Source organism: Mytilus californianus, unplaced genomic scaffold (genome assembly GCF_021869535.1).
Source record: "Mytilus californianus isolate M0D057914Y unplaced genomic scaffold, xbMytCali1.0.p SCAF_1, whole genome shotgun sequence".
In the NCBI taxonomy this organism is placed as follows: Eukaryota; Metazoa; Mollusca; class Bivalvia; order Mytilida; family Mytilidae; genus Mytilus; species Mytilus californianus.
Genome location: NW_026262581.1, coordinates 93,552,377 through 93,570,515, shown reverse-complemented (window position 1 = coordinate 93,570,515; position 18,139 = coordinate 93,552,377). Strand labels below are relative to the sequence as shown.

Genomic DNA, 18,139 nt, shown 5'->3' with positions numbered 1-18,139 from the left:
TCCAAAAATAAAGGCTCGTCAAGTTTCTCGGCATAAAAAAGGAATCCGACTTCTATTTTAAAGAACATTTTCACGAATTAGATAATTAGTATGCAATAATCTTATATTATTAATTGGTCAAATGAAATTAAATGCAAGCACAATGTTATTTTTATATTCAAACACGCCTACCCTGTTATGATGACGCATTACAAAGATATTTGACCCATATATTTTGTTTTCTAGTTATATGAAATTTGAATGTGGATATATACATTTAGCTTTAAAATATAAAAATAATGAAATTTTAAGCGAGATGATATACTCTTTGTTTCTGTATAAAACATCTAAAGGACGAAACAGGTGACCCAAACACGCTTGAATATAAAAGATGTACCTGACTTTCTTAACATGATAAGATTGTTAGCAATTTAAAGGATTTTTTTTCCAAAAAAACTGTTACCGGGACAGAGATTCAAGTCAATGCTTTTAAAGAACAATCTTTTACATTTATGTGGAAACTCATTTCAATGTAAATGTATGCATGCATCTGCAATCGGTAAACATCTTTAACAAACAAACATACAGGTAAAATAAAAAAAAAATTATTTGAATTTAAGTCGATAGTCTGGATTTCAGATCCAAAACGATATAACCTACCAAAATCAGTAGTTTTGTGACAATTTGTATTTAGTTAAAACGATTTTAATTTTTTTTTCTGAATTCCGTCAAAGTAAAGTGACTATTTAGGCACAAGTACTAAGCAAATCAACATACTCACGCATTGTTTAACGAACACAAAGATGTACCGTAGCGCATTGCACGATATGAAATGCCCCAAGCTTGCATGCACTGTAAAAACAAGTGTTTCAAAATAAAACACTTTTAAAACACATATCAGACACAGTTTTAAAACACTTTTAAGTGTTTAGTTCTAAGCACTTGTGTTTTATATAAAACGTTTAAAATGTTTTATACTGTAATCACTAATGTTTTCCTTCAAAACACACATGTTTTGTCAATAACACTATGATGTTTTACCTAAAACACTTCAGCGTTTAATATAAAACACTTTTAAGTGTTTATGAAGGAGACACACTTTTAAAACACTTTTAAGTGTTTATAAATGAGATATGTTTTTGTTTAAACACATGTCTGATTTTATGTGTACACCACAAGTGTTTTTGCATTGTATGTTTTGAAATGTGTGTTTTTAAAATATGTTTTAGCTAAGCATTAGTATTGTTCCTTTTGCTCTTCAAATGACAAGATCTGTATCATTGGCTTGTATAGAAAATCTTACCACTAAAATTTGTCCTTTGCAGTTTCCTATACCCCAAATATTTTAAACTTGTCAGGTTTCATGACTGGAGTAGTTTGTCATTATTTACTCATTAATGTTCGAACTAAAAAATACCCTGCATAGTGCAACCAGTTGTTTGTTTCCAAAACAAGGTACATGTTATACCAAGAGTAATCTCTTACACTAATATAAAATTTTGTATAGGCATCATAAATACTGAGAAATAAAAAAAAATGTATGAAATTTTATTCATTGCAATTATTCTTTATAAAATCACAAATATTTTCCAAGATTGATACAGTATAATAGATGTAACATTTAAAATAATATAAAGTTTCAGTCGCTATATCTGACATTTCTAATTGTTCTTGTCCCTTTCAAATATAAAGCTGATCTGAGTCCCTCCTCATGGTGGCTTTTTGTGTACTTATCCACTTCGTTTTCAACAACATTTTCATGTATGGATATGAAAGTAGTCGACTTCTTCCCTTTGCCTTTGAGTATCCAGTTTCAGGAAGAAATTTGTACTCTGCCTCCTGAAATATTGTTCAATTCATTTATGTATGGCCTTTAAAGGTAATAAAGTTTAAATTATAACTTAAAGGTGAATTTTTACTACCTAATATACTTGAATCTAGATGCCCCTTTTCTTGAAAATAATTGTGAGTTGATATATTGTCATTCTAAATAAAATCTATTTATACATTGCACAGTTAATTACAAAACATATGCAGATAAATGTGTAAAGTTCATTAAAAATCAACAGATACCAAATTTATTGTGTTCAAAGTGATTTTCTGGAGAGAAAAAAAAACCTTAACCTTGAAAACTAATGGACAAATGTTAAGACTGAGTGCGCAAAACAAGAAAGTAAACAAATCTGAGAATTGCTGCACTGTTCCCTGATAATAATGGTAAACAGATCAGTGGTAAACCTCACTTTTCCATTATAAAAGGGTTAACTGATAAGCAATTATTCAGCTGTACTTTCATATGGGGTTAACATTATACATCTTTTTAGTTACACCATTCTATTAATAAGCAACCAATCATATTACTCTTATAAATAAAGTCCACAGTAGATACATTTCAGGGTCTTAGACCGGCTTTTATAGCTGACTATGCGTTATGGGCTTTGCTCATTTTTGAAGGCCGTACGGTGACCTATAGTTGTTAATTTCTGTGTCATTTGGTCTATTGTGGAGAGTTGTCGCATTGGCAATCATACCACATCTTCTTTTTATACATATATGTTGATGTACAGATATTATGTCATATTGAATTTTTAATGGTAATATATATGACACCAGTTTATTTTCATTATAATACTCAAAATATTGACGATATCTGTCATAAAAAATGAATTATCATATCTTGTTAATATCTTAAACGAATAAAAATGATTTTATAAATAGGAGTTGCTTGAAAAATACATGTTACTATGTAAATGTAGTCATACCTTCAATTCTTTTTTTGTTTATCTTTGGTAAGACACCTCAGAACTTTTTAAGGTTTACTTCCTATGACCTTCATATTCATTTATACTTCAGCATCTTGATAAATTAAAATTCATCCAATATCTGGAACAGAAATATTTGTTTTTATGATATTTAGTCTGCAATCGTATAATTTATATGTACAATGTACAAAAATGTACATTGTTTGAATTGATAGCTTGCATTTGCACTTTTGGTTATGGGTTTTGCTCATTGTTGAAGGCCATACAGTACCCTATAGTTGCTTACTTCTACGTCATTTGGTCTCTGATGGAGAGTTATCTAATTGGCAATCATACTACATTTTATTCTTATATGTACCTTCATCCCATTTTTGTAATCAATACCGACAAAATGACTGAAACCTGAAACACATATTATTTTGTTTGGCATGACTCTACCAAGTTTGTATTTTCAATGTTTTTTTCTGTTTTCTTCTCAATGAAATCATGGTCATATGAGGACCCTTAAGCTTACATGTAATGCTCTGGTAAAAATGTTGACTTTAAATTAAAAGGTAGACCCTGATAATATGTACTGCAACACACAAATACAAATATCTCAAAACTATTGTTTTTCTTATGCATGTATATTAACATGACTCAGTATATGTACATTTATGTTTCATTATTCAAAACAAAGTCAAGACAACTGTTTTGTTTGGAAATATTGAAGTCACAGAAGGATAGACATAGGTAGCACTATATGCCCCTGCCACTTATGGCCGGGGCATAAAAATAACATACCATGATTTCAGGTGTTTCTTCTTTTTCTTTTTTTTTTCTTTTGCCTGTTTCTGTGTTCTTCAATTTTTTTCTTTTGAATGCTGTCCAATGTACTCACTGCTGAAAAACAGTAAAATAAAATATGATACAATATAATAGACAAATGAGGTAGTTAAATTGGATAGGCAACACAATTATGATTGCAGGCCATAAACCTAATTTAATTTTGTCTTAAAATCTTTAACTTTAGCCTGATATTCTACCTCCTTGTAAAGTCTTACATTTGTACAACAACTTATACTAAATAAAATGGAATTCTGAAGACAGAAGTACATTTTATCCTGAAAATTTTATATTTGTTCAGTTAACAGGTTAATTGTTGCAACATAATCATGATTTTTTTTCAATATAAATATTTAAATCACTAGCATGACCTAGTCCTTGCCACAGAATGTACATATGAATTGAGACTATATAAATCTATAACAGTACATGTATGTAAAAAACAGAGGCGGATATTGGGGGGGGGGAGGGGGGGTAGAGGCCCCCATTTGTTGGAAAAATTTGGTTATCTAAGGAATCACTGAAGCATGACTGGAGCGGGCCCCCTCTTAGGCAGTCAGTTCCCCACCCTTATGAAAATTTCTGGATCCGCCACTGAAATTTTCTATATTTGCTACTGTACTGTCAGTAGATATCTCGATTTTCATTTGTTTTCTTTCAATTTTAATAACAGTTTACATGCAAAAGACACATACACATACATACCCACAAATCAACAAACTACATTATTAGCATGATTAGTATTACACCAGGGACTTTCTATACTAAGTACTTAGTATAGAAAGTCCCTGATTACACACACATCGACACAGGAACAAAAACAGTGAAACACCTTAAGTTAACCCGACATGATGTCATGTATTTTTTCTATTGATTATGAGATAACAATTAAGAAGCATAATTTACATTTTGTAATCTTATTGTTAATATTATAGTCTTACAAAAATTAACTAACATCTTTGTTGTGTGTCTGTTGAAAAACTACGGGAAAATAATACAGAAGATTGCTTTCAAGGGAGAAAACTTATTTGCTAAATATATTGGGGTCCTAAATGGGGTGATTTTCAGATGCACAAAAATACAATTTGTCGAGTGTTGTCGTTCGTAAATCAGTCGTTTCTTAGATTTTCTTTTGTGAATACACATACGAAAACTAGTCAGGCTTATCACTATATCACATGGGAAGATATACTGTTTACCCTCGCTAAACGAAGAATTTACTACTATGAAAATCCTTGCTGTACCCCAGCAGTTAAGCCTAACTTAAAACAATTTCATTTAAATGATCACAAAAGAAAGAGTTATATTAAATATTAGGATTAAATATTAAAACGCTTATGCCAGTCGTGTAAAAGCATTTGTAAATAAATTGCCGCCAAATTAATCTGGGATGCGGCTTTCGACCAAAACATTCCACATCGGTTAAAATATTAATACTTATTTGCTTGTCCGAGGATAATTCCCCAATGAAATTAAACAAGAAAAGTAAAACACGAATTAGATGACAATATTTTTTATAACAATTAAACGTACCTTTTAATCCAGATTGTCATCATGATTCTTCTAGCCCTGTGTAGTTGTACATTTCCCTCTCAGCTGCAGCTAGGACACTGGATACCTTTGGCGGTATTAAAGGCTGGTCACGTGTGTATCATATTACGAAAACGCGAGTGTTTTTCTGTGTGTTTAGTTTTCATATATGACAAAAACGCTTATCCGTTTTGACAATATCTGAGCGATGACCCTCTGTCAATATTTATTGATGCACCCCGGATGATCATGTCTAGCATTTGTTTAATTTTACCTTTTTTCAGTACTTATAGTTTTTTTCAACCAAATTTCAATTATAAGCCATAGGAAATCATATACAAAAAAGACCAGGAATTACTTTTCTTTATCTGAATTGCATGGTTTAAAGCTTTAGTTACATGACGTTTTTTACTATTCAAAGTGTCCGGCTTTGCTATTGAAGCTGATCACTCAACTTTATGTTGATAAATCGCTTACAATAAATTGGGGCTATTTCTTTACCGTCATTATAAACTGTTTAAAATAAAACACGAGTGTTTAACGATAAACAGCAGAAATTTGTCAAAAGCACACATGTTTATTATAAAACACTTGCGTCTAAAATAAAACATTTGCGATTTTCTTACAAGTGTTTGAAATGCTTTTAAAATTACACTTGTTTTTACAGTGTGCCTGCATGAATTATAAATAGCCAAATATATTAATTTAACATTTCGCTAGGATTGTTTTGTGAAAATCCCTAAATGACCTTGTTCTCCAAAATCCTACTTAATGTATTAATACATAGGAAAAACGGCTGATATTTTATCTACACAAGTTTTGAGTCTTTCTTTCGTAGTTAAAGAGCACTCGAAAGTAGTAAGGTACACTCGAATCTCGAAGTTACATTTTGTTCTGATTTATATCTTTAAATATCATTCTTCAGTACCTCAATGTTTTGTATATAAATAAAGCATACAGTAGTACACATGATAAAATACCACTTTTTGATTTAATCAATACTTCAGTTCTGCACCATCTCTAACAGTCAGTAACTATTATGTCACATTCAATACCTGTTAATTCTTTCCTGTTGACTTTGCCAATATTAGATACATTATTCTTTTCATTTTTTTCAAAATTTTAATACACTAGCATATGCAACTTTTATTGGAGGCTTGTCAATGAAACCTTTCAACTAAACATGACATCATTCATATACACCTGAAGTAGTGCAGTACAGTGCGTGGTAAATTATCGAGATTTCCTGGAGAATTATAGAAACTGTACCAGATGGCATTTCCTTTTTAACGCATCTAATGAACTTTTTACTTTTGATTTTACTAAAACGTTATGTTTGCTAATCAACTGATTGCAACTGTAGAACCTACCTAGAATAAAGTTCACCTAGGACGTTTATTCATTTGGCCATAGTTTTCAAGAACTTTCCAAAGCTTTTTCCCTAAGTCACCCTGTAGCCCAACGCATGTATGGAACACAAATCCACATCATTTTTTTATTAGTATAATAAGTTCAACCCTGTCACGTGTTAAAGTATTCTAGCAAATCAGAAACCATTCCCTATTAAGTAATTTGATGTTGATGACAAATGTGTTGTTTTTGTTCAATTTAGAACTTTTCCAGAATGGATGCAATTAACAGACCTTGTCAAATAGTGAGGACACTTGTCTATCATTGAAGAGCATATGTAAACTTCTTATATAATTTACTTTGTCTCATGTCTTACATATCTTTTTTTATTTCAATATATGTTTGTGTCTTATCGACATGTTTCTTAAACTTTTCATTTTAGATTTAAGCAAATACTATTCAATGTGAATTTTTGTTTAAAGCTTTTAATTACTATGTTATAGGATAAGCACACAAAGTCTCACAAAAACATCACTATTAGTGAACCACTTACATCCATGTTTCATAATGACGAATAGTCATCATCATTGTTTTTATTATTGTGCTAAAATGTTCATGTAGGCTAGAAGTGTCAATTTAGAAGGGAAACAAAAAGGAAATCTAGTCTTCAATATATATTTGACAAAAATAAACCACAAAGTTAATTCCTAATACCTTTTCGTCTCCCCCTTTTATATGTGTCTTAGATGTCACCATCCCTAGATTTAAAACCAAATACCTTTAGTTTCAGATAATGAGATATTTGAAAATAATCTGCTCAGAATATTATTGTCTGTTATTTTGTCAAAAAGCACCTAATAAGGTATATACAGACGTGTTTGTACATTGTAAGCCTAAAACCTAAATCCATGAAATCATAGATACATATAATTTGGTAATCATCGGGTCCATGACTGAATTAAAGTACCTACGCCTTATTATGCCCCACCTACGATAGTAGAGGGGCATTATGTGTTTCGGTCTGTGCGTCCGTTCGTTCGTCCGTCCGTTCGTCTGTCTGTCCCGCTTCGGGTTCAAGTTTTTGGTTAAGGTAGTTTTTGATGAAGTTGAAGTCCAATCAACTTGAAACTCAGTACACATGTTCCCTATGATATGATCTTTCTAATTTTAATGCCAAATTAGAGCCCAAATTCACGGTCCACTGAACATAGAAAATGATAGTGCGAGTTGGGGCATCTGTGTACTATGGACACATTCTTGTTTTTAGTCTGGGTTTTTAGAATTCGTATTGTCATCGGATAAAAGTCATGCTGATTATAAGGTCACAGTTTTCTCTGCTTTCGAAATCTTTCTGTTTGAATCCAGAGCTATAGTTTGAATCCGTAATGATTTTCTTATTACAACCGGAAACTACATGTGACAATGATTGAATTTAGTAGTGTAAATCCCTGTTTAATGACGGAAGTTCATGTGTGATTATGACCCGTGTATATAGCAAATCCCAAATACACCGCTTGGTGGTGCGCCTGACAGAGGCGGACCGTACAGATAAGTTAACAGGTAACAGGTGATATATACTATTGGTACCGGTATCGGTATCGGATTCGATCCGGAACTTGTTAATTTTGTATTATCCATTATCTGGAAAACAAAAGGACCTGGAATGGTGTAATTTTTAATCAACACCATTGTCCTATACTAGTTATATATAAAGTTGAATTCTTTGATTCGTCTTTTTTACGTCATGCCGGCTAAAAAAATTGGACCTCGTTATTTTAGTAGTATAGATTATTTTGAGTAATCCCTCCTTGTATGTCATGGGCCAGTATTTGTATCTTGTCATTTACAGAATGATGGAATTGCTTTTTTGAGAGATGGCCCACAGTAATTAAAAAATGCGTAACTTGGTTGGAAAAAAGCATATTTAAATGATTTCCTTTGAGTGATTTTTTTGTAGGTTTATAGCTTTTATATTCTGGAAACGGAACAAAAATCAATGAATATTAACATAGGCGAATTTGTATTAACAAACCTCGCGCTCTGTCTTGTCCGCAATTAAGTGGATTTTTGGGGAACTAAGAGTATCCATGCAACCTGTTTCGCTCACCTGGGGTGTTTGCATAAAAATGGTAAAATGCTACAAAAATATTTGTGTTGAATTGAAAATTTTTGGGTCAAAATCTTTTGTCTCTCCGTTTTATTTTGGTTTCAAACTAGCCAAGTAGTTTCAAAAGAATCTAAATATTTTTCTAAAATTTAACGGACGACGACGTCGGAAGCCAAGTCATGGTAATAGCTTACACTGGCCTTTTAGCCAGGTGAGCTACAAAAGCAATACAAAATGTAATACAAGTTTTTTTACAAAACTGCACTATTCGTAAACCATATGCATTTATTCTAAAGAAATATTTGACTTCAGGAAACCATACTACACATGTATAAAGGATCCGAGGAACATTCTATAGAACTGAAATATCTAGTTTCTATCATTATGAATCAGTGATATGTAATTTTGCAAAATGAAATGAAAGGAGACACTACAATTATTTAGTACCACAGCATTCGGGCTTTGTAGGTTGATTCCCATCTTTTTCAGTTTTGTATTCACATTTTTTAATTTCTAGATGCACGACGTCTTACCCGAAGTTATCTTTTTTTTTGACTTTTGGATTTGGCTAAGATTCCGGACATTGGTGTTGACGGAACAAAATCTACCTGATTGTAAAGAATTAAGTTCCCTGATATTGTTCAGAATACAATGTACAATTTACAAAGTAACACAAACTTATAAAATGTTTGCCCACTATAATTAAATCAACTTCATATGTTTTATTAAATAATCAAAAATTCTCTAAATATACTGCCGAAGTTTACCCAAAAGGAACTTACTTTAAGTTATTAAACATATAAACAGCAATTATAACTGTCCTTTCCTAAATTTATGTTTTTCAGTTTCACACGGAAAACTTTATGATAAAATTTACGATTTTCGTTCCCTTTTGTTAATTTTCCTTTTTTGGACGTAGACGTTCTTTTGGCCCCATATTAGGGTGTTTATATACCCTAATTCGTTTGCTATGGTCGTGTCTGTAGTGACGTTTTGGATTTCAAAGGAGGTAATCTATGTATCATTGGTAAATTATTAAGCGAAAGATTTGGTTACCACAAATTTCTTAAAACCTTTACTAAATTCTTTCATAGATACAAAGATTGTATTTGGAAGTTTGGCTTTACCTGTAGAAAACTTATTACAAACGGTATATTGTTTGTAGAGCCCGTAAATCAAGATAAAATCCTAGTAAACTTATCAATACTTTAAATAAACTTATTCTAAACGGGATATTACATCCTATTTTTTACGGTGATATTGTTTGTAGAGGCCGTAAATCAAGATTAGATACGTGTAAACTTCTCAATCCTTTAAATAAACTTATTCTAAAAAATTACCAATTTAACACTGTCATCAGATCTTTGAATATTGTTTTTATCGGTACAAATATTGATTTTGTTATCAATAAAATAAAACTTAACTAAATAGTATGCTATATAGCTATAAACTTTTACGTAGCTATATTCTGTCGCGCCTAATTTTTGGCATTGAACAAGATCGTGTTCTTCCCTGACTGTTTTTAGACGTCTTTTCACTAAATCCATTGAATGTATACTGATTGATGTTTTAGTCTTAGATACATGACACGTTTATTAGTTGTTACTGGCTTTAAACTAGCATTCAGTTACTGCTAGTACTCTCGCTTCTGTACTTTGTGTCTTTGTTGGTTTTTAAAGTTTGTTGTGTTTTGTATCGATCTGATGAGTTAATATAAAAATAAGAAGATATTATATGATTGTCAATTAGATAAACCCTTTTTAGCTCACAGGAGCCCGAGGGGCCCCATGTGAGCTAATGTCATCACTTGGCGTCCGTCGTCGTCCGTCGTCTGTCGTCGTAAACTATTTCAAGAATCTTCTCCTCTGAAACTACTGGGCCAAATACCTTCAAACGTAAATATCTATCTGCTATGAAATTTTCAGACCAACTGGACCACCCATTGTAGGGTTACTGTCCGAAATAGTTTATTTTTATGAAATTTAATGTTTTTGGTTATTATCTTTAATATTATAATAGATAGAGAGAAATTGTAAATAGCAAAAATGTTTAGCTAAGTAAGACCTACAAATAAGTCAAATGATCAAAATAGTCAATTGACTCCTTAAGGAGTTATTGCCTTTGAAACGTTTATTTTTTACATTTTGTTGTGCAATTCTATTACTTTTTCAACAATCTTCTTCTCTGAAACTACTAAGCCAAATACTTCCAAACTTTAACTGAATAGTCCTTAGGATATCTAGTTTATAAATTGTATCCGAAGTTTTGATCCATCAACAAACATGGCCGCCATTGCTACAAAATTAACATAGGGGACAAAAGCAGTTTTTGGCTTATATCTCAAAAACTACAGCAGTTAGTTTAAAAGTGAAAAGAGTTAAAGTGACAAATGCGTCATGATCTATCTGTTATGAAATTTTCAGACGAGTTCGACAACCCATTGTTGGGTTACTGTTGGAAATAGTTTATTTTTATTAAATTTTACTGTTTTTAGTTATTTTCTTTAATATTATAATAGATAGAGAGAAAGTATAAATAGCAATAAATGTTCAGCTAAGTAAGATCTACAAATAAGCCAACATGATCAAAATAGTCAAATGACCCCTTGGGGAGTTATTGCCCTTAAAACGATTTTTGTTTAACATTTTTTGTGAAAGTCCAATTACTTTTTAAAAAATCTTCTTCGCTGAAACTACTTTGCCAAATACTTGAAAACTTAAATTGAATGTTCCTTGGGGTATCTAGTTTATAGATTGTATTCGAGGATTTGATCCATTCAAAAACATGGCGGCAGTATCTAAAAATAGAACATAGGGTCAAATGCAGTTTTTGGCTTTCATCTCAAAAACTAAAGCAGTAAGAGCAAAACTGACATAGGTGAAAGTGTTGAACAGGTTTAGATGTACCTGTCAAGTAATCTTCAGACCAATAGGACAACTTATTGTTGGTTTAGTGTCCAGAAATAGTTAATTTTTAGGAAATTTTACAGTTTTTGGGTTATGTATTATCTTTAATATTATTATAGAAAGAGAGAAAGTGTAAATGACAAAATTGTTCAGCAAAGTAAGATCTACAAATAAGTCAAATGCCTGAAACTGAAATTACAGCCAGGTGAGTGATATCAGGCTCTCATGAGCCTCTTGTTTACTAATTTTATAGTTTATTATTATGTTGTCCTGTTACACCACTGTCCTAGATTAGGCGCCTGTTCAATCCCGCCGCATTCTGTTTGTGCCTGTTATTCAGTGTCTGTCGTTTGTTGTTGTATATCAAATTTGTTTTCCGTTTATTGTTTTGTACATAAATCAGGCTGTGGGCTTCTTATTTCGGTGCCTTTTATAGCTTGCTATGCGGTATGGGTTTTGCTGATTGTTGAAGGTTGTGCGGTGACCAATAGTTGCTAACTTCTATGTAACTAGAAGATGCCCGCGAAATCGCGGTACAATTGGGCAAGTGTTAAATTAAAGAGGGTCAATGGTGCCTTTGTTTACACATAAAAAGGGGTAGGATCACTTCGACACGTTCAACGCCCATTTCATTTTTGGACAGTTCTGCACCTGAGTAAAAAGGGTGGATGTCATTTTATTTAGCAAAATGGTGCACTTACGTACAATACAATACAGGATCCTTATAGGCCTAACTATATTTTCTATCCTTTCTTCTTACTTTCACTTGGATTTCGCGGGCAGTACGTCGACTGAGCATGCGCGAAAGCGTATAAGACACGGATCGATAACGGTCTCCGAATTTGGAAATTTTCTGAAAAATTGGCGTTTTCTGTGGAAAAAAAGATTGTTTCAAAGACAAATTTAGAAAGTACAAAACACTACATTTATACGTCATATCACAAATATTTCCGACTTTGTATGGTTTCAGAGGAGTTGCTGCTCAATGAATTCGGTCTGTTCCTTTAGTAGTATAGATTTGGTCTTTGGTGGAGAGTTATCTTAATGTCAATCATATCACATCTTCTTATTTCTATATTCATGAATTATAAAAGTGCATCGTATTGTTAATGAACAATCTAGATGAAACATAAGGCTAAAGAATTTAAGTAGCTAAATCTATTATCTCCTTTCAAAAAGGAACGTCACATCTGGTCGAATTACGTACTCATTCGTGTGTTAGGGACATTGACTATGTTCATATATAGCCAGATGTTGTCTCTAATTTCAAGCACACCTCTCTTATTTTACGTCAAAATTTGTATGATCACAAATAAATTCTAATATTAGTCTATATTTTGAAAAATCAAATAGTTTGTGACGTAACTGTTGGTAACATCTGTCAGCTCTCATTTCTCACGAACTATCTTAAACATAAAAAAGTTAATTATTATATTATTATTAATCAATTGATATTTTATGAATGAAGTAGATTATACGCGCACTGATTATGGCACTAGTTTAGCGAGACTGCTAAGGCGATTTGTGGTATTAACGAAATCACTCAATTCGTGTCGAACCCACTATGAACAAATCCTGATATTTAGGGATATAGTAATGGTCTCTGTCCGTCCGTCGTCCAAAACACACTAATACTCAGAGACTGTTTGACAGAAAGCTTGCATAATTAGTATGATTATTTGTCGTCATATTCACTTGACCCTACCATACCGTCCTTTTGATTTGGTCATTTTTACAAGAGTGATGGTTTTTGACCAATTTTTGGAGTATTGAAATAAGGACACCCTGTGAACGCAACTCCTCTAACAGCATTTGATAGAAAACGCTCCCATACTTGACATGTTGTTTACCACCATATGGTATTGACCATATTATATCGTCATTACGATTTGATCATTTTTAAGGGAGGTATAGGACTTTCACTTTTTGTGAACTATCCTACCTCAAATGCAACTCATCTAAGATCGTCTGAAAGAAAGCCTTTATTATGAGTACCTATCATCATGTGTAGTTGACCATGATATACCAGTATGCTGTTAATCATTTTTCTGGAAATATGGGACTTTAACCATTTTACTACTTTTTTATCACAATGACACCTTGTGAACGCAGCTCCTCTGATAAAATCTGACAGAAAGCTCTCATACTTGCTAGGATTATTTGCCATCATATGTAGTTGACCAAATTATACTTTAGTATTAATTTGGCCATTTTTATGGGAATTGAGACTTTGACCCTTTTTTATATCCTACCACAATGACACATTGTGAACGCAACTCCGCTGAGATATTTTAACAGAAAACTCTCATACTAGGAAGTATGGTTTGCCATCAAATATTATTGACCATATTGTACTGTTATTATATGATTCCACGAATTTATGGGGAAATGGGACTTTGACTTTTTTTTGTAACATTGACACCTTATGACACCTTATGTACGCAACTCCTAGACCGTATGTCAGAAAATTCTCATACTTAGATTATTGTACTCCAATGACACCATGTTCTGTCTATTGAATAACAAGAACAAATACAAAATCTCGAATTACACTTTATAATGTAATCAATGTTCCTGTTGTACAATTATAAACTGTACACGCAATTTTATTCCTCACTTACAGAGCGGTGGGCAACATTTTGCTAGGGCGTAGCAATCTTTTTGATTATTATGTTTACCGGGTACTATTGCACTAACAGTAATATTAGTTCTTGGTATACCTTATGTCTCCTTTCATTGGTTATTATGTTTACCGGGTACCATTGCACTAACAGTAATATTAGTTCTTGTTATACCTTATGTCTCCTTTTATTGGTTATTATGTTTTTAATATTTGAGCTAAACTGATTATAGGAAGTCCTGATTTGTTTTAGCTTTACCATTGTACCATTTTTTGAAGAATATAAGATCACTTCACATATGTGTTACTTTTATACATATTTGTTTTATGGAAAGTATGCAATCAAATATGACTTGAAATCATAATAAGGATATCGATGTTTAGCTGGCTTGCAAATTAGTAGAGGTAGAGAAAAAAACATTTCTGCTAAGGAATCTATTGATTAGCGTAAGACTAGCATTACAAAGGTCTGATCGAGAATTAATCATGTAGAAAAAGTTACTCTAATCAAATTAATATCTGTCTTCAAATTAATTAGAAAACAGGTAGTGAACGTCCTCAGCTGACATATCTATCAAGTGGTAAATATCAAACGACGAAGTGATTTTTATTATACGTGTATCATGTCAAACATACAAACTTAAGTTACAGAGTTCATTATATATTCAATATTGAATCTTTTTCGTTACAATTACACAAACGACTTTTTAAAATGGGATATTTGGCTGTGCGATCTGTTTAGATAACTGATCGGAATTGTGACGTTTTAATAAATTTGCATCAAAGGATCCATTGCAACAACACTGCACAAGGGTCTCATATATGTATAGTTGAAATTACACAAAACATTTTTATTTTAGTGAAAGTTTGTAGTGACCCCCCTTGCTTCGGAACTTTGAACTACCTTTACCATGAGAAACTCGACAGATGTCACTATTTTAAAGGAATTGTTTATTCAGATTTTGCTAAGTCTGCAGATATTTACGTCGTTTTCTTGTAGATTTTTTTTATGCACGTATTACATCCGCAGATTCTTATGAAATCGAGTTTATAATTAAAATACTCCTTCGTCCTGTTCGTGATTAGATATTTAAACGTATTCAGACAATATCAAAATCCACACTTTTTTTATTTCTTTAAGAGGGTATTTTTTTCATTGTCGTTGTTTTGGGTTTATGTTACTAAGTAAGTCATATTGTACTTCATTCATGTATTTAAGTACAATACAGTGCATTACTTTTAAGATGTCTGGGATGTTTTAAGTCCAATTTTATTTCGTTGCTATATACGTTGTTGTGCATGTTTTTAGAACCGTTATACGATAAATGGAGAAATGGGTTATAAAGAAACGACACAGCAACCAAACGACACAAATAACCAAAGACAATCTAATTAAAATATAGAACTCGGATTTCGTTATGTAGTATACAACGAAATCCGAGTTCTATATTTTAATTAGATTGAACCAAAGACATCTAGAGATCATCTAACAGTCTACACAATAAACAGATGTTTACACAATATACAGATGTCTACACAATATACAGATGTCTACACAATATACAGATGTCTACACAATATACAAAGCTCTTAATCACCTTTTTGGTGTGTATCAAATGTACGTCGAGGTTCGCTTGTTCTCATAATATACGGAAATACATTTTCTAATGAATGGTGTACATTGTATGTCGTAAAGGTCACCAGGACATTATTTTGACCTTAAAATAAATGAGAATAACAAACAACACGGTGCCGACTGGAAAGTCCGCCATACTAATTAATTTGATTGGAGGTCGAAAAAGCGAACGGTAAAATCATGTCTTCCCATCCAATATTATAGATACTCTATGTAATTCTCTAAATAAATATTAATAACAATTTAATAAGAAAAAAGTATATTTACAAAGAAACCAATTTGTTTCAATTATATCACCAGCACATATATTCACGTCACGTTGAAGTCTATCGATATAGACGCAGTTACATGGTATAAGTTTTATGGTCACGACTTCTTGAGAAGGTTAAGGTTGTATAAGGTAAGTCATGTGGTGACAGAAAAGCAGAATATTAAAAAATGCTTCAAGACATTTCCAAGAATTTTAATTCCTACATAAGGAGAGGGGTCGGGGAAACACGAGAGTGTTCATTTCCCAAATTCCGTTTTTTTGTAATTTTTTCCCACTTCCCACTTTTTCTCTCTTTCTTAACTCCTTACATCCCATATCCCCACTTTTTTTTAACTTCCTTTATCCCACATCCCCACTTGATTTACTCCTTATATCCCACATCCCAAAAAAACGTGTCATCCCCCTCCTAGATGCGTGGCAGTTTTTGAATAGTGCGTCGGGGTTACTTCCCTTGTATCATATTTCATAATAATTGTGCTACAGTAAAATGTTGCACAAAGAAATTTTTTTATTGAAATAGTGTTTGAAATACGTCGTTTTCTTCTTCTTTTTTTTTTCAATATGCCAGCATATAGTGCGTTTCGAAGACAAAGATTTATTGATGTTTGCTTTACGTTTTATGACAAATATTTCTTGCATATTCTGGACGGAAAAAAAATAATAATCAGTAAAGAATGTACTTTCTGCAAAATGAATAAACATGAATATAAGTTTAGAAAATTTAGACTGTAACTGGAATCAAACGGTACATTGAATAAGAACAAAACTTTTCCCTATGAAATATTTGTCATATAACGTAAAGGAAACATCAATATATCTTTGTTTTCGAAACGCACTATATGCTGGCGTATTGAAAAAAACCCAGAAAAACGACGTATTTCAAACACTATTTCAATAAAAAGTTTTCTAAAGCAACAACTATTTGATGGTTCTGTTAGTTACTAACAGAACCATCAAGCAGTTGTTGTAAGGGACCTCTTACGGGCATTATCCCTACACGGTGAATCCTATCTAACGTCCCCAATCCGAACGTGGCTGTGTATTTATACATCCCGTATAGCCACGCTTATTCCCCTCTTTTGCATTGCTTTTACTGCCGGATGGTAGAAGTCCAGGTGACAAATTACTTTACCTCCGTCAATCCTTGGGGTTCGATCATAAAATGGCCTTTGTCCATATGATTAAATTTAAAAAAATATTTTGAATCGGTTACTACATAAGAATTATAAAGTTCCTTCCTGCGGTTGAGGAAGCTCTATGTGTTTCTAAGAAAAAAGGTTATTAAGACTTTTTTGTCTAATTGAATTCATATTTTTGCATTGAATTACTCAGGAGAAAATATGGGTAGATTATGCGGACAGATTTATCATTTATTTATTTATTGATTTATTAACTATGAGTTATGCGTACCTCATTACAATTATTTTATAAAGGTATGCAAAAGATAAACACCTAAACTCTTATTAAAGGTCTGCAAAAAGATCAACGGCCGAAATTTTAACTTTTAAGACCGATTTAGATGGTTATTTTTTTTTATAATATTTACATTGCATATGAAACATTCTATCTGTGCTATTAATATTGGATCCAGCTATATGTAGTAAAATGCTACGTTACGACCATCATTTTATGACTATGGGATAGTCAAAATCATTGCGAATTTCTGGATTTCCACTTTTCACTTTGAATTCATTGAATATTCAAAAAAGTTTCATAAATGTTAATACAATTTTGATCAATTGGCCTTGTGTAAATGGTTTATTTGGGAAATTTTTCGAAACGTTTTTTTTACAAACCATTCAAAAGCATTTAAGTAAATTACTTCAATTTTTCCATATTAATCATCCATAGAAAAATGATTATCTACTGGTAACAGGTTTAATACATTATTCATCTTTGAACTATATGCACGCATGATATATATTATGAATGAATGGAAATGTAGAAAATAAATTTCATTGAGACAACAACCTAACTATACAATAATAAATAAGACATATCGAGCTGACAGTGGGATGTTGAACCTCATTGGTTCCGTGGAATGAATAAAACTTTTGTTTTCATCATTAATTAGGGCACTTTTTTAATTTGTAAAACTGCATCCGAAATAATCTAATAAGATTCCTTCCATGTCGAGAGCCTCTATAAAATCT

The 18,139-nt window shown here is 32.0% G+C and overlaps 1 long non-coding RNA gene across 3 annotated transcripts; it reads right to left on the bottom strand.

The window, feature by feature from the left end:
- Positions 1–1,506: 1,506 nt before the first annotated feature.
- On the bottom strand, positions 1,507–5,229 carry LOC127726528 (uncharacterized). 3 transcript variants are annotated; one of them, XR_007993558.1, is made up of 4 exons: positions 5,100–5,229; positions 3,525–3,623; positions 2,742–2,862; positions 1,507–1,818 (listed from the first exon to the last, which is right to left on the bottom strand). It is a non-coding gene; the product is annotated as an uncharacterized LOC127726528 (long non-coding RNA). The 3 variants fall into 3 exon arrangements; XR_007993560.1 differs by lacking the exon at positions 5,100–5,229 and adding an exon at positions 4,522–4,560; XR_007993561.1 differs by lacking the exon at positions 5,100–5,229 and adding an exon at positions 4,508–4,545.
- Positions 5,230–18,139: the final 12,910 nt, after the last annotated feature.